The following is a 22,161-nucleotide window of genomic DNA, read 5'->3' as shown; positions in this document are numbered from 1 at the left end:
TGGAAAGAAGCCTGCACGTTGTGCCTTTCAGCTCTAGGGCAATGTTGCACACCCAGAGCAGAAGTTCTACTTCAGCCAATGAGGCCTGCAAAGAAACTGCCTTCCACAGGCCTTTGTAAGACATGTTCCCGGTAGGCTGTTAGAGCACTGTGCAGAGCGAGTTGTTTCTTCGCTTCCCAAAGAGTTGGAAGCAAGATGCTTTGGGGCCCAACTCGCCCTTTGGAAAGAAGCCTGAACGTTGAGCCTTTCAGCTCTAGGGCCATGTGGCACACCCAGAGCAGAAGTTTTACTTCAGCCAGATCAGGCCTGCAAACAAACTGCGTTTCACAGGCCTTTGGAAGAGAAGTTCCCGGTAGGCTGTAAGAGCACTGTGCAGAGCGAGTTGTTTCTTCGCTTCCCAAAGAGCTGGAAGCAAGATGCTCTGGGGCCCAACTCGCCCTTTGGAAAGAAGCTTGCACCTTGTGCCTTTCAGCTCTAGGGCAATATGGCACACCCAGAGCAGGAGTTCTACTTCAGCCAGATCAGGCCTGCAAAGAAACTGCGTTTCACAGGCCTTTGTAAGAGATGTTTCCGGTAGGCTGTAAGAGCACTGGGCAGAGCGAGTTGTTTCTCAGCTTCCCAAAGAGCTGGAAGCAAGATTCTTTGGGGCCCCACTCGCTTTTTGGAAAGGAGACTGCACGTTGTGCCTTTCAGCTCTAGGACAATGTAGCACACCCAGAGCAGAAGTTCTACTTCAGGCAAATCAGGCCTGCAAAGAAACTGCGATTCACAGGCCTTTGGAAGAGATGTTCCCCGTAGGCTGTAAGAGCACTGTGCAGAGCGAGTTGTTTCTTAGCTTCCCAAAGAGCTGGAAGCAAGATGCTCCGGGGCCCAACTCGCCCTTTGGAAAGAAGCTTGCACCTTGTGCCTTTCAGATCTAGGGCCATGTGGCACACCCATTGCAGAAGTTCTACTTCAGCCAGATCAGGCCTTCAAAGAAGCTCCGTTTCACAGGACTTTGTAAGAGAAGTTCCCGGTAGGCTGTAAGAGCAATGTGCAGAGCGAGTTGTTTCTTCGCTTTCCAAAGAGCTGGAAGCAAGATGCTCTGGGGCCCAACTCTCCCTTTGGATAGGACACTGCACGTTGTGCCTTTCAGCTCTAGGGCAATGTGGCACACCCAGAGCAGAAGTTCTACTTCAGCCAGATCAGGCCTGCAAAGAAATTGCGTTTCACAGGCCTTTGTAAGAGATGTTCCCTGTAGGCTGTAAGAGCACTGGGCAGAGCGAATTGTTTCTCAGCTTCCCAAAGAGCTGGAATCAAGATGCTTTGGGGCCCAACTCGCCCTTTGGAAAGAAGCCTGCACGTTGTGCCTTTCACCTCTAGGGCCATGTGACACACCCAGAGCAGAAGTTCCACTTCAGCCTGATCAGGCCTGCAAAGAAACTGCGTTTAACAGGCCTTTGGATGAGGTGTTCCCGGTAGGCTGTAAGAGCACTGTGCTGAGCGAATTGTTTCTTAGCTGCCGAAAGAGCTGGATGCTGGACCTGAGGGACTTGTCTACCCTTGTGGAAACAAGGCAGGACTTTGTGCCTTGCAGCTCTAGCGCCATGTAGGACCCGGCAGAGCAGAAGTTCTACTTCAGCCAGAACAGGGCTGGGAAGAAACTGCGTTTCACAGGCCTTTGTAAGACTCGTTCCCTGTAGGCTGTAAAACACCAGTGCAGAGCAAGTTGTTTCTTAGCTGCCCAAAGAGGTGGAAGCCCCACGCTGTGGGGCCTGTCTGCCCTTGAGGAGTTAAGGCAGGACATTGAGCCTTGCAACTCTAGGCCGATGTAGGACACGGCATAGCAGCAGTTCTACCTCAGCGAGATAAGGCCTGCAAGGAAACTGTACTTCTCAGGCCTTTGCAAGAGATGTTCCCGGTTGGCTGTAAGAGAGGTCTGCAGAGCGAGTTGTTTCTTAGCTTCCCAAAGAGCTGGAAGCAAGATGCTTTGGGGCCCAACTCGCCCTTTGGAAAGAAGACTGCGGGTTGTGCCTCTCAGCTCCAGGGCAATTTAGCACACCCAGAGCAGAAGTTCTACTTCAGCCAGATCAGGCCTGCAAACAAACTGCGTTTCACAGGCCTTTGTAAGAGATGTTCCCGGTAGGCTGTAAGAGCACTGTGCAGAGCGAGTTGTTTCTTAGCTTCCCAAAGAGCTGGAAGCAAGATTCTTTGGGGCCCAACACGCTTTTTGGAAAGGAGACTGCACGTTGTGCCTTTCAGCTCTAGGACAATGTAGCACACCCAGAGCAGAAGTTCTACTTCAGGCAAATCAGGCCTGCAAAGAAACTGCGATTCACAGGCCTTTGGAAGAGATGTTCCCTGTAGGCTGTAAGAGCACTGTGCAGAGCGAGTTGTTTCTTAGCTTCCCAAAGAGCTGGAAGCAAGATGCTCTGGGGCCCAACTCGCCCTTTGGAAAGAAGCCTGCACGTTGTGCCTTTCAGCTCTAGGGCAATGTTGCACACCCAGAGCAGAAGTTCTACTTCAGCCAATGAGGCCTGCAAAGAAACTGCCTTCCACAGGCCTTTGTAAGACATGTTCCCGGTAGGCTGTTAGAGCACTGTGCAGAGCGAGTTGTTTCTTCGCTTCCCAAAGAGTTGGAAGCAAGATGCTTTGGGGCCCAACTCGCCCTTTGGAAAGAAGCCTGAACGTTGAGCCTCTCAGCTCTAGGGCAATGTGGCACATCCATTGCAGAAGTTCTACTTCAGCCAGATCAGGCCTGCAAAGAAGCTCCGTTTCACAGGACTTTGTAAGAGAAGTTCCCGGTAGGCTGTAAGAGCACTGTGCAGAGCGAGTTGTTTCTTAGCTTCCCAAAGAGCTGGAAGCAAGATGCTCTGGGGCCCAACTCGCCCTTTGGAAAGAAGCCTGCACGTTGTGCCTTTCAGCTCTAGGGCCATGTGACACACCCAGAGCAGAAGTTCTACTTCCGCCAGATCTGGCCTGCAAAGAAACTGCATTTAACAGGCCTTTGGATGAGATGTTCCCGGTAGGCTGTAAGAGCACTGTGCTGAGCGAATTGTTTCTTAGCTGCTGAAAGAGCTGGATGCTGGACCTGAGGGACTTGTCTACCCTTGTGGAAACAAGGCAGGACTTTGTGCCTTGCAGCTCTAGCGCCATGTAGGACCCGGCAGAGCAGAAGTTCTACTTCAGCCAGAACAGGGCTGGGAAGAAACTGCGTTTCACAGGCCTTTGTAAGACTCGTTCCCTGTAGGCTGTAAAACACCAGTGCAGAGCAAGTTGTTTCTTAGCTGCCCAAAGAGGTGGAAGCCCCACGCTGTGGGGCCTGTCTGCCCTTGAGGAGTTAAGGCAGGACATTGAGCCTTGCAACTCTAGGCCGATGTAGGACACGGCATAGCAGCAGTTCTACCTCAGCGAGATAAGGCCTGCAAGGAAACTGTACTTCTCAGGCCTTTGCAAGAGATGTTCCCGGTTGGCTGTAAGAGAGGTCTGCAGAGCGAGTTGTTTCTTAGCTTCCCAAAGAGCTGGAAGCAAGATGCTTTGGGGCCCAACTCGCCCTTTGGAAAGAAGACTGCGGGTTGTGCCTCTCAGCTCCAGGGCAATTTAGCACACCCAGAGCAGAAGTTCTACTTCAGCCAGATCAGGCCTGCAAACAAACTGCGTTTCACAGGCCTTTGTAAGAGATGTTCCCGGTAGGCTGTAAGAGCACTGTGCAGAGCGAGTTGTTTCTTAGCTTCCCAAAGAGCTGGAAGCAAGATTCTTTGGGACCCCACACGCTTTTTGGAAAGGAGACTGCACGTTGTGCCTTTCAGCTCTAGGACAATGTAGCACACCCAGAGTAGAAGTTCTACTTCAGGCAAATCAGGCCTGCAAAGAAACTGCGATTCACAGGCCTTTGTAAGAGATGTTCCCGGTAGGCTGTAAGAGCACTGTGCAGAGCGAGTTGTTTCTTAGCTTCCCAAAGAGCTGGAAGCAAGATGCCGTGGGGCCCAACTCGCCCTTTGGAAAGAAGCTTGCACCTTGTGCCTTTCAGCTCTAGGGCAATATGGCACACCCAGAGCAGAAGTTCTACTTCAGCCAGATCAGGCCTGCAAAGAAACTGCGTTTCACAGGCCTTTGGAAGAGATGTTCCCTGTAGGCTGTAAGAGCAGTGTGCAGAGCGAGTTGTTTCTTAGCTTCCCAAAGAGCTGGAAGCAAGATGCTCTGGGGCCCAACTCGCCCTTTGGAAAGAAGCCTGCACGTTGTGCCTTTCAGCTCTAGGGCAATGTTGCACACCCAGAGCAGAAGTTCTACTTCAGCCAATGAGGCCTGCAAAGAAACTGCCTTCCACAGGCCTTTGTAAGACATGTTCCCGGTAGGCTGTTAGAGCACTGTGCAGAGCGAGTTGTTTCTTCGCTTCCCAAAGAGTTGGAAGCAAGATGCTTTGGGGCCCAACTCGCCCTTTGGAAAGAAGCCTGAACGTTGAGCCTTTCAGCTCTAGGGCAAAGTAGCACACCCAGAGCAGAAGTCCTACTTCAGCCAGATCAGGCCTGCAAAGAAACTGCGTTTCGCAGGCCTTTGGAAGAGATGTTCCCGGTAGGCTGTAAGAGCACTGTGCAGAGCGAGTTGTTTCTTCGCTTCCCAAAGAGCTGGAAGCAAGATGCTCTGGGGCCCAACTCGCCCTTTGGAAAGAAGCTTGCACCTTGTGCCTTTCAGCTCTAGGGCAATATGGCACACCCAGAGCAGAAGTTCTACTTCAGCCAGATCAGGCCTGCAAAGAAACTGCGTTTCACAGGCCTTTGTAAGAGATGTTTCCGGTAGGCTGTAAGAGCACTGGGCAGAGCGAGTTGTTTCTTAGCTTCCCAAAGAGCTGGAAGCAAGATTCTTTGGGGCCCAACTCGCTTTTTGGAAAGGAGACTGCACGTTGTGCCTTTCAGCTCTAGGACAATGTAGCACACCCAGAGCAGAAGTTGTACTTCAGGCAAATCCGGCCTGCAAAGAAACTGCTATTCACAGGCCTTTGTAAGAGATGTTCCCGTTAGGCTGTAAGAGCACTGTGCAGAGCGAGTTGTTTCTTAGCTTCCCAAAGAGCTGGAAGCAAGATTCTTTGGGGCACAAATTCCCCTTGGGAAACAAGCCTGCACGGTGTACCTTTCAGCTCTAGTGCCATGTGGCACACCCAGAGCAGAAGTTCTACTTCAGCCAGATCAGGCCTGCAAAGAAACTGCGTTTCACAGGCCTTTGTAAGAGATGTTCCCGGTAGGCTCTAAGAGCACTGTGCAGAGCGAGTTGTTTCTTAGCTTCCCAAAGAGCTGGAAGCAAGATGCTCTGGGGCCCAACTCGCCCTTTGGAAAGAAGCTTCCACCTTGTGACTTTCAGCTCTAGTGCAATGTGGCACACCCAGTGCAGAAGTTCTACTTCAGCCAGATCAGGCCTGCAAAGAAGCTCCGTTTCACAGGACTTTGTAAGAGATGTTCCCGGTAGGTTGTAAGAGCACTGTGCAGAGCGAGTTGTTTCTTAGCTTTCCAAAGAGCTGGAAGCAAGATGCTCTGGGGCCCAACTCGCCCTTTGGATAGGACACTGCACGATGTGCCTTTCAGCTCTAGGGCCATGTGACACACCCAGAGCAGAAGTTCTACTTCCGCCAGATCTGGCCTGCAAAGAAACTGCGTTTAACAGGCCTTTGGATGAGATGTTCCCGGTAGGCTGTAAGAGCACTGTGCTGAGCGAATTGTTTCTTAGCTGCCGAAAGAGCTGGATGCTGGACCTGAGGGACTTGTCTACCCTTGTGGAAACAAGGCAGGACTTTGTGCCTTGCAGCTCTAGCGCCATGTAGGACCCGGCAGAGCAGAAGTTCTACTTCAGCCAGAACAGGGCTGGGAAGAAACTGCGTTTCACAGGCCTTTGTAAGACTCGTTCCCTGTAGGCTGTAAAACACCAGTGCAGAGCAAGTTGTTTCTTAGCTGCCCAAAGAGGTGGAAGCCCCACGCTGTGGGGCCTGTCTGCCCTTGAGGAGTTAAGGCAGGACATTGAGCCTTGCAACTCTAGGCCGATGTAGGACACGGCATAGCAGCAGTTCTACCTCAGCGAGATAAGGCCTGCAAGGAAACTGTACTTCTCAGGCCTTTGCAAGAGATGTTCCCGGTTGGCTGTAAGAGAGGTCTGCAGAGCGAGTTGTTTCTTCGCTTCCCAAAGAGCTGGAAGCAAGATGCTGTGGGGCCCAACTCGCCCTTTGGAAAGAAGCCTGCACGTTGTGCCTTTCAGCTCTAGGGCAAAGTAGCACACCCAGAGCAGAAGTCCTACTTCAGCCAGATCAGGCCTGCAAAGAAACTGCGTTTCACAGGCCTTTGGAAGAGATGTTCCCGGTAGGCTGTAAGAGCACTGTGCAGAGCGAGTTGTTTCTTAGCTTCCCAAAGAGCTGGAAGCAAGATTCTTTGGGACCCCACACGCTTTTTGGAAAGGAGACTGCACGTTGTGCCTTTCAGCTCTAGGACAATGTAGCACACCCAGAGCAGAAGTTCTACTTCAGGCAAATCAGGCCTGCAAAGAAACTGCGATTCACAGGCCTTTGTAAGAGATGTTCCCGGTAGGCTGTAAGAGCACTGTGCAGAGCGAGTTGTTTCTTAGCTTCCCAAAGAGCTGGAAGCAAGATGCCGTGGGGCCCAACTCGCCCTTTGGAAAGAAGCTTGCACCTTGTGCCTTTCAGCTCTAGGGCAATATGGCACACCCAGAGCAGAAGTTCTACTTCAGCCAGATCAGGCCTGCAAAGAAACTGCGTTTCACAGGCCTTTGGAAGAGATGTTCCCTGTAGGCTGTAAGAGCAGTGTGCAGAGCGAGTTGTTTCTTAGCTTCCCAAAGAGCTGGAAGCAAGATGCTCTGGGGCCCAACTCGCCCTTTGGAAAGAAGCCTGCACGTTGTGCCTTTCAGCTCTAGGGCAATGTTGCACACCCAGAGCAGAAGTTCTACTTCAGCCAATGAGGCCTGCAAAGAAACTGCCTTCCACAGGCCTTTGTAAGACATGTTCCCGGTAGGCTGTTAGAGCACTGTGCAGAGCGAGTTGTTTCTTCGCTTCCCAAAGAGTTGGAAGCAAGATGCTTTGGGGCCCAACTCGCCCTTTGGAAAGAAGCCTGAACGTTGAGCCTTTCAGCTCTAGGGCAAAGTAGCACACCCAGAGCAGAAGTCCTACTTCAGCCAGATCAGGCCTGCAAAGAAACTGCGTTTCGCAGGCCTTTGGAAGAGATGTTCCCGGTAGGCTGTAAGAGCACTGTGCAGAGCGAGTTGTTTCTTCGCTTCCCAAAGAGCTGGAAGCAAGATGCTCTGGGGCCCAACTCGCCCTTTGGAAAGAAGCTTGCACCTTGTGCCTTTCAGCTCTAGGGCAATATGGCACACCCAGAGCAGAAGTTCTACTTCAGCCAGATCAGGCCTGCAAAGAAACTGCGTTTCACAGGCCTTTGTAAGAGATGTTTCCGGTAGGCTGTAAGAGCACTGGGCAGAGCGAGTTGTTTCTTAGCTTCCCAAAGAGCTGGAAGCAAGATTCTTTGGGGCCCAACTCGCTTTTTGGAAAGGAGACTGCACGTTGTGCCTTTCAGCTCTAGGACAATGTAGCACACCCAGAGCAGAAGTTGTACTTCAGGCAAATCCGGCCTGCAAAGAAACTGCGATTCACAGGCCTTTGGAAGAGATGTTCCCCGTAGGCTGTAAGAGCACTGTGCAGAGCGAGTTGTTTCTTAGCTTCCCAAAGAGCTGGAAGCAAGATGCTCCGGGGCCCAACTCGCCCTTTGGAAAGAAGCTTGCACCTTGTGCCTTTCAGATCTAGGGCCATGTGGCACACCCATTGCAGAAGTTCTACTTCAGCCAGATCAGGCCTTCAAAGAAGCTCCGTTTCACAGGACTTTGTAAGAGAAGTTCCCGGTAGGCTGTAAGAGCAATGTGCAGAGCGAGTTGTTTCTTCGCTTTCCAAAGAGCTGGAAGCAAGATGCTCTGGGGCCCAACTCTCCCTTTGGATAGGACACTGCACGTTGTGCCTTTCAGCTCTAGGGCAATGTGGCACACCCAGAGCAGAAGTTCTACTTCAGCCAGATCAGGCCTGCAAAGAAATTGCGTTTCACAGGCCTTTGTAAGAGATGTTCCCTGTAGGCTGTAAGAGCACTGGGCAGAGCGAATTGTTTCTCAGCTTCCCAAAGAGCTGGAATCAAGATGCTTTGGGGCCCAACTCGCCCTTTGGAAAGAAGCCTGCACGTTGTGCCTTTCAGCTCTAGGGCCATGTGACACACCCAGAGCAGAAGTTCTACTTCCGCCAGATCTGGCCTGCAAAGAAACTGCGTTTAACAGGCCTTTGGATGAGATGTTCCCGGTAGGCTGTAAGAGCACTGTGCTGAGCGAATTGTTTCTTAGCTGCTGAAAGAGCTGGATGCTGGACCTGAGGGACTTGTCTACCCTTGTGGAAACAAGGCAGGACTTTGTGCCTTGCAGCTCTAGCGCCATGTAGGACCCGGCAGAGCAGAAGTTCTACTTCAGCCAGAACAGGGCTGGGAAGAAACTGCGTTTCACAGGCCTTTGTAAGACTCGTTCCCTGTAGGCTGTAAAACACCAGTGCAGAGCAAGTTGTTTCTTAGCTGCCCAAAGAGGTGGAAGCCCCACGCTGTGGGGCCTGTCTGCCCTTGAGGAGTTAAGGCAGGACATTGAGCCTTGCAACTCTAGGCCGATGTAGGACACGGCATAGCAGCAGTTCTACCTCAGCGAGATAAGGCCTGCAAGGAAACTGTATTTCTCAGGCCTTTGCAAGAGATGTTCCCGGTTGGCTGTAAGAGAGGTCTGCAGAGCGAGTTGTTTCTTAGCTTCCCAAAGAGCTGGAATCAAGATGCTTTGGGGCCCAACTCGCCCTTTGGAAAGAAGCCTGCACGTTGTGCCTTTCAGCTCTAGGGCCATGTGTCACACCCAGAGCAGAAGTTCTACTTCCGCCAGATCAGGCCTGCAAAGAAACTGCGTTTAACAGGCCTTTGGATGAGATGTTCCCGGTAGGCTGTAAGAGCACTGTGCTGAGCCAATTGTTTCTTAGCTGCCGAAAGAGCTGGATGCTGGACCTGAGGGACTTGTCTACCCTTGTGGAAACAAGGCAGGACTTTGTGCCTTGCAGCTCTAGCGCCATGTAGGACCCGGCAGAGCAGAAGTTCTACTTCAGCCAGATCATGGCTGGGAAGAAACTGCGTTTCACAGGCCTTTGTAAGACTCGTTCCCTGTAGGCTGTAAAACACCAGTGCAGAGCAAGTTGTTTCTTAGCTGCCCAAAGAGGTGGAAGCCCCACGCTGTGGGGCCTGTCGGCCCTTGAGGAGTTAAGGCAGGACATTGAGCCTTGCAACTCTAGGCCGATGTAGGACACGGCATAGCAGCAGTTCTACCTCAGCGAGATAAGGCCTGCAAGGAAACTGTATTTCTCAGGCCTTTGCAAGAGATGTTCCCAGTTGGCTGTAAGAGAGGTCTGCAGAGCGAGTTGTTTCTTAGCTTCCCAAAGAGCTGGAAGCAAGATGCTTTGGGGCCCAACTCGCCCTTTGGAAAGAAGACTGCGGGTTGTGCCTCTCAGCTCCAGGGCAATTTAGCACACCCAGAGCAAAGGTTCTACTTCAGCCAGATCAGGCCTGCAAAGAAACTGCGTTTCACAGGCCTTTGTAAGAGATGTTCCCGGTAGGCTGTAAGAGCACTGTGCAGAGCGAGTTGTTTCTTAGCTTCCCAAAGAGCTGGAAGCAAGATTCTTTGGGGCCCCACACGCTTTTTGGAAAGGAGACTGCACGTTGTGCCTTTCAGCTCTAGGACAATGTAGCACACCCAGAGCAGAAGTTCTACTTCAGGCAAATCAGGCCTGCAAAGAAACTGCGATTCACAGGCCTTTGTAAGAGATGTTCCCGGTAGGCTGTAAGAGCACTGTGCAGAGCGAGTTGTTTCTTAGCTTCCCAAAGAGCTGGAAGCAAGATGCCGTGGGGCCAAACTCGCCCTTTGGAAAGAAGCTTGCACCTTGTGCCTTTCAGCTCTAGGGCAATATGGCACACCCAGAGCAGAAGTTCTACTTCAGCCAGATCAGGCCTGCAAAGAAACTGCGTTTCACAGGCCTTTGGAAGAGATGTTCCCTGCAGGCTGTAAGAGCAGTGTGCAGAGCGAGTTGTTTCTTAGCTTCCCAAAGAGCTGGAAGCAAGATGCTCTGGGGCCCAACTCGCCCTTTGGAAAGAAGCCTGCGCGTTGTGCCTTTCAGCTCTAGGGCAATGTTGCACACCCAGAGCAGAAGTTCTACTTCAGCCAATGAGGCCTGCAAAGAAACTGCCTTCCACAGGCCTTTGTAAGACATGTTCCCGGTAGGCTGTTAGAGCACTGTGCAGAGCGAGTTGTTTCTTCGCTTCCCAAAGAGTTGGAAGCAAGATGCTTTGGGGCCCAACTCGCCCTTTGGAAAGAAGCCTGAACGTTGAGCCTTTCAGCTCTAGGGCCATGTGGCACACCCAGAGCAGAAGTTTTACTTCAGCCAGATCAGGCCTGCAAACAAACTGCGTTTCACAGGCCTTTGGAAGAGATGTTCCCGGTAGGCTGTAAGAGCACTGTGCAGAGCGAGTTGTTTCTTCGCTTCCCAAAGAGCTGGAAGCAAGATGCTCTGGGGCCCAACTCGCCCTTTGGAAAGAAGCTTGCACCTTGTGCCTTTCAGCTCTAGGGCAATATGGCACACCCAGAGCAGAAGTTCTACTTCAGCCAGATCAGGCCTGCAAAGAAACTGCGTTTCACAGGCCTTTGTAAGAGATGTTTCCGGTAGGCTGTAAGAGCACTGGGCAGAGCGAGTTGTTTCTTAGCTTCCCAAAGAGCTGGAAGCAAGATTCTTTGGGGCCCAACTCGCTTTTTGGAAAGGAGACTGCACGTTGTGCCTTTCAGCTCTAGGACAATGTAGCACACCCAGAGCAGAAGTTGTACTTCAGGCAAATCCGGCCTGCAAAGAAACTGCGATTCACAGGCCTTTGGAAGAGATGTTCCCGGTAGGCTGTAAGAGCACTGTGCAGAGCGAGTTGTTTCTTAGCTTCCCAAAGAGCTGGAAGCAAGAGGCTCTGGGGCCCAACTCGCCCTTTGGAAAGAAGCCTGCACGTTGTGCCTTTCAGCTCTAGGGCAAAGTAGCACGCCCAGAGCAGAAGTCCTACTTCAGCCAGATCAGGCCTGCAAAGAAACTGCGTTTCACAGGCCTTTGGAAGAGATGTTCCCGGTAGGCTGTAAGAGCACTGTGCAGAGCGAGTTGTTTCTTAGCTTCCCAAAGAGCTGGAAGCAAGATGCTCTGGGGCCCAACTCTCCCTTTGGATAGGACACTGCACGTTGTGCCTTTCAGCTCTAGGGCAATGTGGCACACCCAGAGCAGAAGTTCTACTTCAGCCATATCAGGCCTGCAAAGAAATTGCGTTTCACAGGCCTTTGTAAGAGATGTTCCCTGTAGGCTGTAAGAGCACTGGGCAGAGCGAATTGTTTCTCAGCTTCCCAAAGAGCTGGAATCAAGATGCTTTGGGGCCCAACTCGCCCTTTGGAAAGAAGCCTGCACGTTGTGCCTTTCAGCTCTAGGGCCATGTGACACACCCAGAGCAGAAGTTCTACTTCCGCCAGATCTGGCCTGCAAAGAAACTGCGTTTAACAGGCCTTTGGATGAGATGTTCCCGGTAGGCTGTAAGAGCACTGTGCTGAGCGAATTGTTTCTTAGCTGCTGAAAGAGCTGGATGCTGGACCTGAGGGACTTGTCTACCCTTGTGGAAACAAGGCAGGACTTTGTGCCTTGCAGCTCTAGCGCCATGTAGGACCCGGCAGAGCAGAAGTTCTACTTCAGCCAGAACAGGGCTGGGAAGAAACTGCGTTTCACAGGCCTTTGTAAGACTCGTTCCCTGTAGGCTGTAAAACACCAGTGCAGAGCAAGTTGTTTCTTAGCTGCCCAAAGAGGTGGAAGCCCCACGCTGTGGGGCCTGTCTGCCCTTGAGGAGTTAAGGCAGGACATTGAGCCTTGCAACTCTAGGCCGATGTAGGACACGGCATAGCAGCAGTTCTACCTCAGCGAGATAAGGCCTGCAAGGAAACTGTATTTCTCAGGCCTTTGCAAGAGATGTTCCCGGTTGGCTGTAAGAGAGGTCTGCAGAGCGAGTTGTTTCTTAGCTTCCCAAAGAGCTGGAAGCAAGATGCTTTGGGGCCCAACTCGCCCTTTGGAAAGAAGACTGCGGGTTGTGCCTCTCAGCTCCAGGGCAATTTAGCACACCCAGAGCAGAAGTTCTACTTCAGCCAGATCAGGCCTGCAAACAAACTGCGTTTCACAGGCCTTTGTAAGAGATGTTCCCTGTAGGCTGTAAGAGCACTGTGCAGAGCGAGTTGTTTCTTAGCTTCCCAAAGAGCTGGAAGCAAGATGCTCTGGGGCCCAACTCGCCCTTTGGAAAGAAGCCTGCACGTTGTGCCTTTCAGCTCTAGGGCAATGTTGCACACCCAGAGCAGAAGTTCTACTTCAGCCAATGAGGCCTGCAAAGAAACTGCCTTCCACAGGCCTTTGTAAGACATGTTCCCGGTAGGCTGTTAGAGCACTGTGCAGAGCGAGTTGTTTCTTCGCTTCCCAAAGAGTTGGAAGCAAGATGCTTTGGGGCCCAACTCGCCCTTTGGAAAGAAGCCTGAACGTTGAGCCTTTCAGCTCTAGGGCCATGTGGCACACCCAGAGCAGAAGTTTTACTTCAGCCAGATCAGGCCTGCAAACAAACTGCGTTTCACAGGCCTTTGGAAGAGAAGTTCCCGGTAGGCTGTAAGAGCACTGTGCAGAGCGAGTTGTTTCTTCGCTTCCCAAAGAGCTGGAAGCAAGATGCTCTGGGGCCCAACTCGCCCTTTGGAAAGAAGCTTGCACCTTGTGCCTTTCAGCTCTAGGGCAATATGGCACACCCAGAGCAGGAGTTCTACTTCAGCCAGATCAGGCCTGCAAAGAAACTGCGTTTCACAGGCCTTTGTAAGAGATGTTTCCGGTAGGCTGTAAGAGCACTGGGCAGAGCGAGTTGTTTCTCAGCTTCCCAAAGAGCTGGAAGCAAGATTCTTTGGGGCCCCACTCGCTTTTTGGAAAGGAGACTGCACGTTGTGCCTTTCAGCTCTAGGACAATGTAGCACACCCAGAGCAGAAGTTCTACTTCAGGCAAATCAGGCCTGCAAAGAAACTGCGATTCACAGGCCTTTGGAAGAGATGTTCCCCGTAGGCTGTAAGAGCACTGTGCAGAGCGAGTTGTTTCTTAGCTTCCCAAAGAGCTGGAAGCAAGATGCTCCGGGGCCCAACTCGCCCTTTGGAAAGAAGCTTGCACCTTGTGCCTTTCAGATCTAGGGCCATGTGGCACACCCATTGCAGAAGTTCTACTTCAGCCAGATCAGGCCTTCAAAGAAGCTCCGTTTCACAGGACTTTGTAAGAGAAGTTCCCGGTAGGCTGTAAGAGCAATGTGCAGAGCGAGTTGTTTCTTCGCTTTCCAAAGAGCTGGAAGCAAGATGCTCTGGGGCCCAACTCTCCCTTTGGATAGGACACTGCACGTTGTGCCTTTCAGCTCTAGGGCAATGTGGCACACCCAGAGCAGAAGTTCTACTTCAGCCAGATCAGGCCTGCAAAGAAATTGCGTTTCACAGGCCTTTGTAAGAGATGTTCCCTGTAGGCTGTAAGAGCACTGGGCAGAGCGAATTGTTTCTCAGCTTCCCAAAGAGCTGGAATCAAGATGCTTTGGGGCCCAACTCGCCCTTTGGAAAGAAGCCTGCACGTTGTGCCTTTCACCTCTAGGGCCATGTGACACACCCAGAGCAGAAGTTCCACTTCAGCCTGATCAGGCCTGCAAAGAAACTGCGTTTAACAGGCCTTTGGATGAGGTGTTCCCGGTAGGCTGTAAGAGCACTGTGCTGAGCGAATTGTTTCTTAGCTGCCGAAAGAGCTGGATGCTGGACCTGAGGGACTTGTCTACCCTTGTGGAAACAAGGCAGGACTTTGTGCCTTGCAGCTCTAGCGCCATGTAGGACCCGGCAGAGCAGAAGTTCTACTTCAGCCAGAACAGGGCTGGGAAGAAACTGCGTTTCACAGGCCTTTGTAAGACTCGTTCCCTGTAGGCTGTAAAACACCAGTGCAGAGCAAGTTGTTTCTTAGCTGCCCAAAGAGGTGGAAGCCCCACGCTGTGGGGCCTGTCTGCCCTTGAGGAGTTAAGGCAGGACATTGAGCCTTGCAACTCTAGGCCGATGTAGGACACGGCATAGCAGCAGTTCTACCTCAGCGAGATAAGGCCTGCAAGGAAACTGTACTTCTCAGGCCTTTGCAAGAGATGTTCCCGGTTGGCTGTAAGAGAGGTCTGCAGAGCGAGTTGTTTCTTAGCTTCCCAAAGAGCTGGAAGCAAGATGCTTTGGGGCCCAACTCGCCCTTTGGAAAGAAGACTGCGGGTTGTGCCTCTCAGCTCCAGGGCAATTTAGCACACCCAGAGCAGAAGTTCTACTTCAGCCAGATCAGGCCTGCAAACAAACTGCGTTTCACAGGCCTTTGTAAGAGATGTTCCCGGTAGGCTGTAAGAGCACTGTGCAGAGCGAGTTGTTTCTTAGCTTCCCAAAGAGCTGGAAGCAAGATTCTTTGGGGCCCAACACGCTTTTTGGAAAGGAGACTGCACGTTGTGCCTTTCAGCTCTAGGACAATGTAGCACACCCAGAGCAGAAGTTCTACTTCAGGCAAATCAGGCCTGCAAAGAAACTGCGATTCACAGGCCTTTGGAAGAGATGTTCCCTGTAGGCTGTAAGAGCACTGTGCAGAGCGAGTTGTTTCTTAGCTTCCCAAAGAGCTGGAAGCAAGATGCTCTGGGGCCCAACTCGCCCTTTGGAAAGAAGCCTGCGCGTTGTGCCTTTCAGCTCTAGGGCAATGTTGCACACCCAGAGCAGAAGTTCTACTTCAGCCAATGAGGCCTGCAAAGAAACTGCCTTCCACAGGCCTTTGTAAGACATGTTCCCGGTAGGCTGTTAGAGCACTGTGCAGAGCGAGTTGTTTCTTCGCTTCCCAAAGAGTTGGAAGCAAGATGCTTTGGGGCCCAACTCGCCCTTTGGAAAGAAGCCTGAACGTTGAGCCTTTCAGCTCTAGGGCCATGTGGCACACCCAGAGCAGAAGTTTTACTTCAGCCAGATCAGGCCTGCAAACAAACTGCGTTTCACAGGCCTTTGGAAGAGATGTTCCCGGTAGGCTGTAAGAGCACTGTGCAGAGCGAGTTGTTTCTTCGCTTCCCAAAGAGCTGGAAGCAAGATGCTGTGGGGCCCAACTCGCCCTTTGGAAAGAAGCCTGCACGTTGTGCCTTTCAGCTCTAGGGCAAAGTAGCACACCCAGAGCAGAAGTCCTACTTCAGCCAGATCAGGCCTGCAAAGAAACTGCGTTTCACAGGCCTTTGGAAGAGATGTTCCCGGTAGGCTGTAAGAGCACTGTGCAGAGCGAGTTGTTTCTTAGCTTCCCAAAGAGCTGGAAGCAAGATGCTCTGGGGCCCAACTCTCCCTTTGGATAGGACACTGCACGTTGTGCCTTTCAGCTCTAGGGCAATGTGGCACACCCAGAGCAGAAGTTCTACTTCAGCCATATCAGGCCTGCAAAGAAATTGCGTTTCACAGGCCTTTGTAAGAGATGTTCCCTGTAGGCTGTAAGAGCACTGGGCAGAGCGAATTGTTTCTCAGCTTCCCAAAGAGCTGGAATCAAGATGCTTTGGGGCCCAACTCGCCCTTTGGAAAGAAGCCTGCACGTTGTGCCTTTCAGCTCTAGGGCCATGTGACACACCCAGAGCAGAAGTTCTACTTCCGCCAGATCTGGCCTGCAAAGAAACTGCGTTTAACAGGCCTTTGGATGAGATGTTCCCGGTAGGCTGTAAGAGCACTGTGCTGAGCGAATTGTTTCTTAGCTGCTGAAAGAGCTGGATGCTGGACCTGAGGGACTTGTCTACCCTTGTGGAAACAAGGCAGGACTTTGTGCCTTGCAGCTCTAGCGCCATGTAGGACCCGGCAGAGCAGAAGTTCTACTTCAGCCAGAACAGGGCTGGGAAGAAACTGCGTTTCACAGGCCTTTGTAAGACTCGTTCCCTGTAGGCTGTAAAACACCAGTGCAGAGCAAGTTGTTTCTTAGCTGCCCAAAGAGGTGGAAGCCCCACGCTGTGGGGCCTGTCTGCCCTTGAGGAGTTAAGGCAGGACATTGAGCCTTGCAACTCTAGGCCGATGTAGGACACGGCATAGCAGCAGTTCTACCTCAGCGAGATAAGGCCTGCAAGGAAACTGTATTTCTCAGGCCTTTGCAAGAGATGTTCCCGGTTGGCTGTAAGAGAGGTCTGCAGAGCGAGTTGTTTCTTAGCTTCCCAAAGAGCTGGAAGCAAGATGCTTTGGGGCCCAACTCGCCCTTTGGAAAGAAGACTGCGGGTTGTGCCTCTCAGCTCCAGGGCAATTTAGCACACCCAGAGCAGAAGTTCTACTTCAGCCAGATCAGGCCTGCAAACAAACTGCGTTTCACAGGCCTTTGTAAGAGATGTTCCCGGTAGGCTGTAAGAGCACTGTGCAGAGCGAGTTGTTTCTTAGCTTCCCAAAGAGCTGGAAGCAAGATGCTCTGGGGCCCAACTCTCCCTTTGGATAGGACACTGCACGTTGTGCCTTTCAGCTCTAGGGCAATGTTGCACACCCAGAGCAGAAGTTCTACTTCAGCCAATGAGGCCTGCAAAGAAACTGCCTTCCACAGGCCTTTGTAAGACATGTTCCCGGTAGGCTGTTAGAGCACTGTGCAGAGCGAGTTGTTTCTTCGCTTCCCAAAGAGCTGGAAGCAAGATGCTTTGGGGCCCAACTCGCCCTTTGGAAAGAAGCCTGAAAGTTGAGCCTTTCAGCTCTAGGGCCATGTGGCACACCCAGAGCAGAAGTTTTACTTCAGCCAGATCAGGCCTGCAAACAAACTGCGTTTCACAGGCCTTTGGAAGAGAAGTTCCCGGTAGGCTGTAAGAGCACTGTGCAGAGCGAGTTGTTTCTTCGCTTCCCAAAGAGCTGGAAGCAAGATGCTCTGGGGCCCAACTCGCCCTTTGGAAAGAAGCTTGCACCTTGTGCCTTTCAGCTCTAGGGCAATATGGCACACCCAGAGCAGAAGTTCTACTTCAGCCAGATCAGGCCTGCAAAGAAACTGCGTTTCACAGGCCTTTGGAAGAGATGTTTCCGGTAGGCTGTAAGAGCACTGTGCAGAGCGAGTTGTTTCTTAGCTTCCCAAAGAGCTGGAAGCAAGATGCTTTGGGGCCCAACTCCCCCTTGGGAAACAAGCCTGCACGTTGTACCTTTCAGCTCTAGGGCCATGTGGCACACCCAGAGCAGAAGTTCTACTTCAGCCAGATCAGGCCTGCAAAGAAACTGCGTTTCACAGGCCTTTGGAAGAGATGTTCCCGGTAGGCTGTAAGAGCACTGTGCAGAGCGAGTTGTTTCTTAGCTTCCCAAAGAGCTGGAAGCAAGATGCTCCGGGGCCCAACTCGCCCTTTGGAAAGAAGCTTGCACCTTGTGCCTTTCAGCTCTAGGGCAATGTGGCACACCCATTGCAGAGGTTCTAATTCAGGCAAATCAGGCCTGCAAAGAAACTGCGATTCACAGGCCTTTGGTAGAGATGTTCCCGGTAGGCTGTAAGAGCACTGTGCAGAGCGAGTTGTTTCTTAGCTTCCCAAAGGGCTGGAAGCAATATGCTCTGGGGCCCAACTCGCCCTTTGGAAAGAAGCCTGCACGTTGTGCCTTTCAGCTCTAGGGCAATGTGGCACACCCAGAGCAGAAGTTCTACTTCAGCCATATCAGACCTGCAAAGAAATTGCGTTTCACAGGCCTTTGTAAGAGATGTTCCCTGTAGGCTGTAAGAGCACTGGGCACAGCGAATTGTTTCTCAGCTTCCCAAAGAGCTGGAATCAAGATGCTTTGGGGCCCAACTCGCCCTTTGGAAAGAAGCCTGCACGTTGTGCCTTTCAGCTCTAGGGCCATGTGACACACCCAGAGCAGAAGTTCTACTTCCGCCAGACCAGGCCTGCAAAGAAACTGCGTTTAACAGGCCTTTGGATGAGATGTTCCCGGTAGGCTGTAAGAGCACTGTGCTGAGCCAATTGTTTCTTAGCTGCCGAAAGAGCTGGATGCTGGACCTGAGGGACTTGTCTACCCTTGTGGAAGCAAGGCAGGACTTTGTGCTTTGCAGCTCTAGCGCCATGTAGGACCCGGCAGAGCAGAAGTTCTACTTCAGCCAGAACAGGGCTGGGAAGAAACTGCGTTTCACAGGCCTTTGTAAGACTCGTTCCCTGTAGGCTGTAAAACACCAGTGCAGAGCAAGTTGTTTCTTAGCTGCCCAAAGAGGTGGAAGCCCCACGCTGTGGGGCCTGTCTGCCCTTGAGGAGTTAAGGCAGGACATTGAGCCTTGCAACTCTAGGCCGATGTAGGACACGGCATAGCAGCAGTTCTACCTCAGCGAGATAAGGCCTGCAAGGAAACTGTATTTCTCAGGCCTTTGCAAGAGATGTTCCCGGTTGGCTGTAAGAGAGGTCTGCAGAGCGAGTTGTTTCTTAGCTTCCCAAAGAGCTGGAAGCAAGATGCTTTGGGGCCCAACTCGCCCTTTGGAAAGAAGACTGCGGGTTGTGCCTCTCAGCTCCAGGGCAATTTAGCACACCCAGAGCAGAAGTTCTACTTCAGGCAAATCCGGCCTGCAAAGAAACTGCGATTCACAGGCCTTTGGAAGAGATGTTCCCGGTAGGCTGTAAGAGCACTGTGCAGAGCGAGTTGTTTCTTAGCTTCCCAAAGAGCTGGAAGCAAGATGCTCTGGGGCCCAACTCGCCCTTTGGAAAGAAGCCTGCACGTTGTGCCTTTCAGCTCTAGGGCAAAGTAGCACGCCCAGAGCAGAAGTCCTACTTCAGCCAGATCAGGCCTGCAAAGAAACTGCGTTTCACAGGCCTTTGGAAGAGATGTTCCCGGTAGGCTGTAAGAGCACTGTGCAGAGCGAGTTGTTTCTTAGCTTCCCAAAGAGCTGGAAGCAAGATGCTCTGGGGCCCAACTCTCCCTTTGGATAGGACACTGCACGTTGTGCCTTTCAGCTCTAGGGCAATGTGGCACACCCAGAGCAGAAGTTCTACTTCAGCCAGATCAGGCCTGCAAAGAAATTGCGTTTCACAGGCCTTTGTAAGAGATGTTCCCTGTAGGCTGTAAGAGCACTGGGCAGAGCGAATTGTTTCTCAGCTTCCCAAAGAGCTGGAATCAAGATGCTTTGGGGCCCAACTCGCCCTTTGGAAAGAAGCCTGCACGTTGTGCCTTTCAGCTCTAGGGCCATGTGACACACCCAGAGCAGAAGTTCTACTTCCGCCAGATCTGGCCTGCAAAGAAACTGCGTTTAACAGGCCTTTGGATGAGATGTTCCCGGTAGGCTGTAAGAGCACTGTGCTGAGCGAATTGTTTCTTAGCTGCTGAAAGAGCTGGATGCTGGACCTGAGGGACTTGTCTACCCTTGTGGAAACAAGGCAGGACTTTGTGCCTTGCAGCTCTAGCGCCATGTAGGACCCGGCAGAGCAGAAGTTCTACTTCAGCCAGAACAGGGCTGGGAAGAAACTGCGTTTCACAGGCCTTTGTAAGACTCGTTCCCTGTAGGCTGTAAAACACCAGTGCAGAGCGAGTTGTTTCTTAGCTTCCCAAAGAGCTGGAAGCAAGATTCTTTGGGACCCCACACGCTTTTTGGAAAGGAGACTGCACGTTGTGCCTTTCAGCTCTAGGACAATGTAGCACACCCAGAGCAGAAGTTCTACTTCAGGCAAATCAGGCCTGCAAAGAAACTGCGATTCACAGGCCTTTGTAAGAGATGTTCCCGGTAGGCTGTAAGAGCACTGTGCAGAGCGAGTTGTTTCTTAGCTTCCCAAAGAGCTGGAAGCAAGATGCCGTGGGGCCAAACTCGCCCTTTGGAAAGAAGCTTGCACCTTGTGCCTTTCAGCTCTAGGGCAATATGGCACACCCAGAGCAGAAGTTCTACTTCAGCCAGATCAGGCCTGCAAAGAAACTGCGTTTCACAGGCCTTTGGAAGAGATGTTCCCTGTAGGCTGTAAGAGCAGTGTGCAGAGCGAGTTGTTTCTTAGCTTCCCAAAGAGCTGGAAGCAAGATGCTCTGGGGCCCAACTCGCCCTTTGGAAAGAAGCCTGCACGTTGTGCCTTTCAGCTCTAGGGCAATGTTGCACACCCAGAGCAGAAGTTCTACTTCAGCCAATGAGGCCTGCAAAGAAACTGCCTTCCACAGGCCTTTGTAAGACATGTTCCCGGTAGGCTGTTAGAGCACTGTGCAGAGCGAGTTGTTTCTTCGCTTCCCAAAGAGCTGGAAGCAAGATGCTCTGGGGCCCAACTCGCCCTTTGGAAAGAAGCTTGCACCTTGTGCCTTTCAGCTCTAGGGCAATATGGCACACCCAGAGCAGAAGTTCTACTTCAGCCAGATCAGGCCTGCAAAGAAACTGCGTTTCACAGGCCTTTGGAAGAGATGTTTCCGGTAGGCTGTAAGAGCACTGGGCAGAGCGAGTTGTTTCTTAGCTTCCCAAAGAGCTGGAAGCAAGATTCTTTGGGGCCCAACTCGCTTTTTGGAAAGGAGACTGCACGTTGTGCCTTTCAGCTCTAGGACAATGTAGCACACCCAGAGCAGAAGTTCTACTTCAGGCAAATCCGGCCTGCAAAGAAACTGCGATTCACAGGCCTTTGGAAGAGATGTTCCCGGTAGGCTGTAAGAGCACTGTGCAGAGCGAGTTGTTTCTTAGCTTCCCAAAGAGCTGGAAGCAAGATGCTCTGGGGCCCAACTCGCCCTTTGGAAAGAAGCCTGCACGTTGTGCCTTTCAGCTCTAGGGCAAAGTAGCACGCCCAGAGCAGAAGTCCTACTTCAGCCAGATCAGGCCTGCAAAGAAACTGCGTTTCACAGGCCTTTGGAAGAGATGTTCCCGGTAGGCTGTAAGAGCACTGTGCAGAGCGAGTTGTTTCTTAGCTTCCCAAAGAGCTGGAAGCAAGATGCTCTGGGGCCCAACTCTCCCTTTGGATAGGACACTGCACGTTGTGCCTTTCAGCTCTAGGGCAATGTGGCACACCCAGAGCAGAAGTTCTACTTCAGCCAGATCAGGCCTGCAAAGAAATTGCGTTTCACAGGCCTTTGTAAGAGATGTTCCCTGTAGGCTGTAAGAGCACTGGGCAGAGCGAATTGTTTCTCAGCTTCCCAAAGAGCTGGAATCAAGATGCTTTGGGGCCCAACTCGCCCTTTGGAAAGAAGCCTGCACGTTGTGCCTTTCAGCTCTAGGGCCATGTGACACACCCAGAGCAGAAGTTCTACTTCCGCCAGATCTGGACTGCAAAGAAACTGCGTTTAACAGGCCTTTGCATGAGATGTTCCCGGTAGGCTGTAAGAGCACTGTGCTGAGCCAATTGTTTCTTAGCTGCCGAAAGAGCTGGATGCTGGACCTGAGGGACTTGTCTACCCTTGTGGAAACAAGGCAGGACTTTGTGCCTTGCAGCTCTAGCGCCTTGTTGGACCCGGCAGAGCAGAAGTTCTACTTCAGCCAGATCAGGGCTGGGAAGAAACTGCGTTTCACAGGCCTTTGTAAGACTCGTTCCCTGTAGGCTGTAAAACACCAGTGCAGAGCAAGTTGTTTCTTAGCTGCCCAAAGAGGTGGAAGCCCCACGCTGTGGGGCCTGTCTGCCCTTGAGGAGTTAAGGCAGGACATTGAGCCTTGCAACTCTAGGCCGATGTAGGACACGGCATAGCAGCAGTTCTACCTCAGCGAGATAAGGCCTGCAAGGAAACTGTATTTCTCAGACCTTTGCAAGAGATGTTCCCGGTTGGCTGTAAGAGAGGTCTGCAGAGCGAGTTGTTTCTTAGCTTCCCAAAGAGCTGGAAGCAAGATGCTTTGGGGCCCAACTCGCCCTTTGGAAAGAAGACTGCGGGTTGTGCCTCTCAGCTCCAGGGCAATGTAGCACACCCAGAGCAAAGGTTCTACTTCAGCCAGATCAGGCCTGCAAACAAACTGCGTTTCACAGGCCTTTGTAAGAGATGTTCCCGGTAGGCTGTAAGAGCACTGTGCAGAGCGAGTTGTTTCTTAGCTTCCCAAAGAGCTGGAAGCAAGATTCTTTGGGGCCCAACACGCTTTTTGGAAAGGAGACTGCACGTTGTGCCTTTCAGCTCTAGGACAATGTAGCACACCCAGAGCA

The sequence above is a fragment of the Equus caballus genome, chromosome 26, assembly GCF_041296265.1.
Source record: "Equus caballus isolate H_3958 breed thoroughbred chromosome 26, TB-T2T, whole genome shotgun sequence".
Classification (NCBI taxonomy): Eukaryota; Metazoa; Chordata; class Mammalia; order Perissodactyla; family Equidae; genus Equus; species Equus caballus.
Note: the sequence above shows the minus strand (reverse complement) of the source record.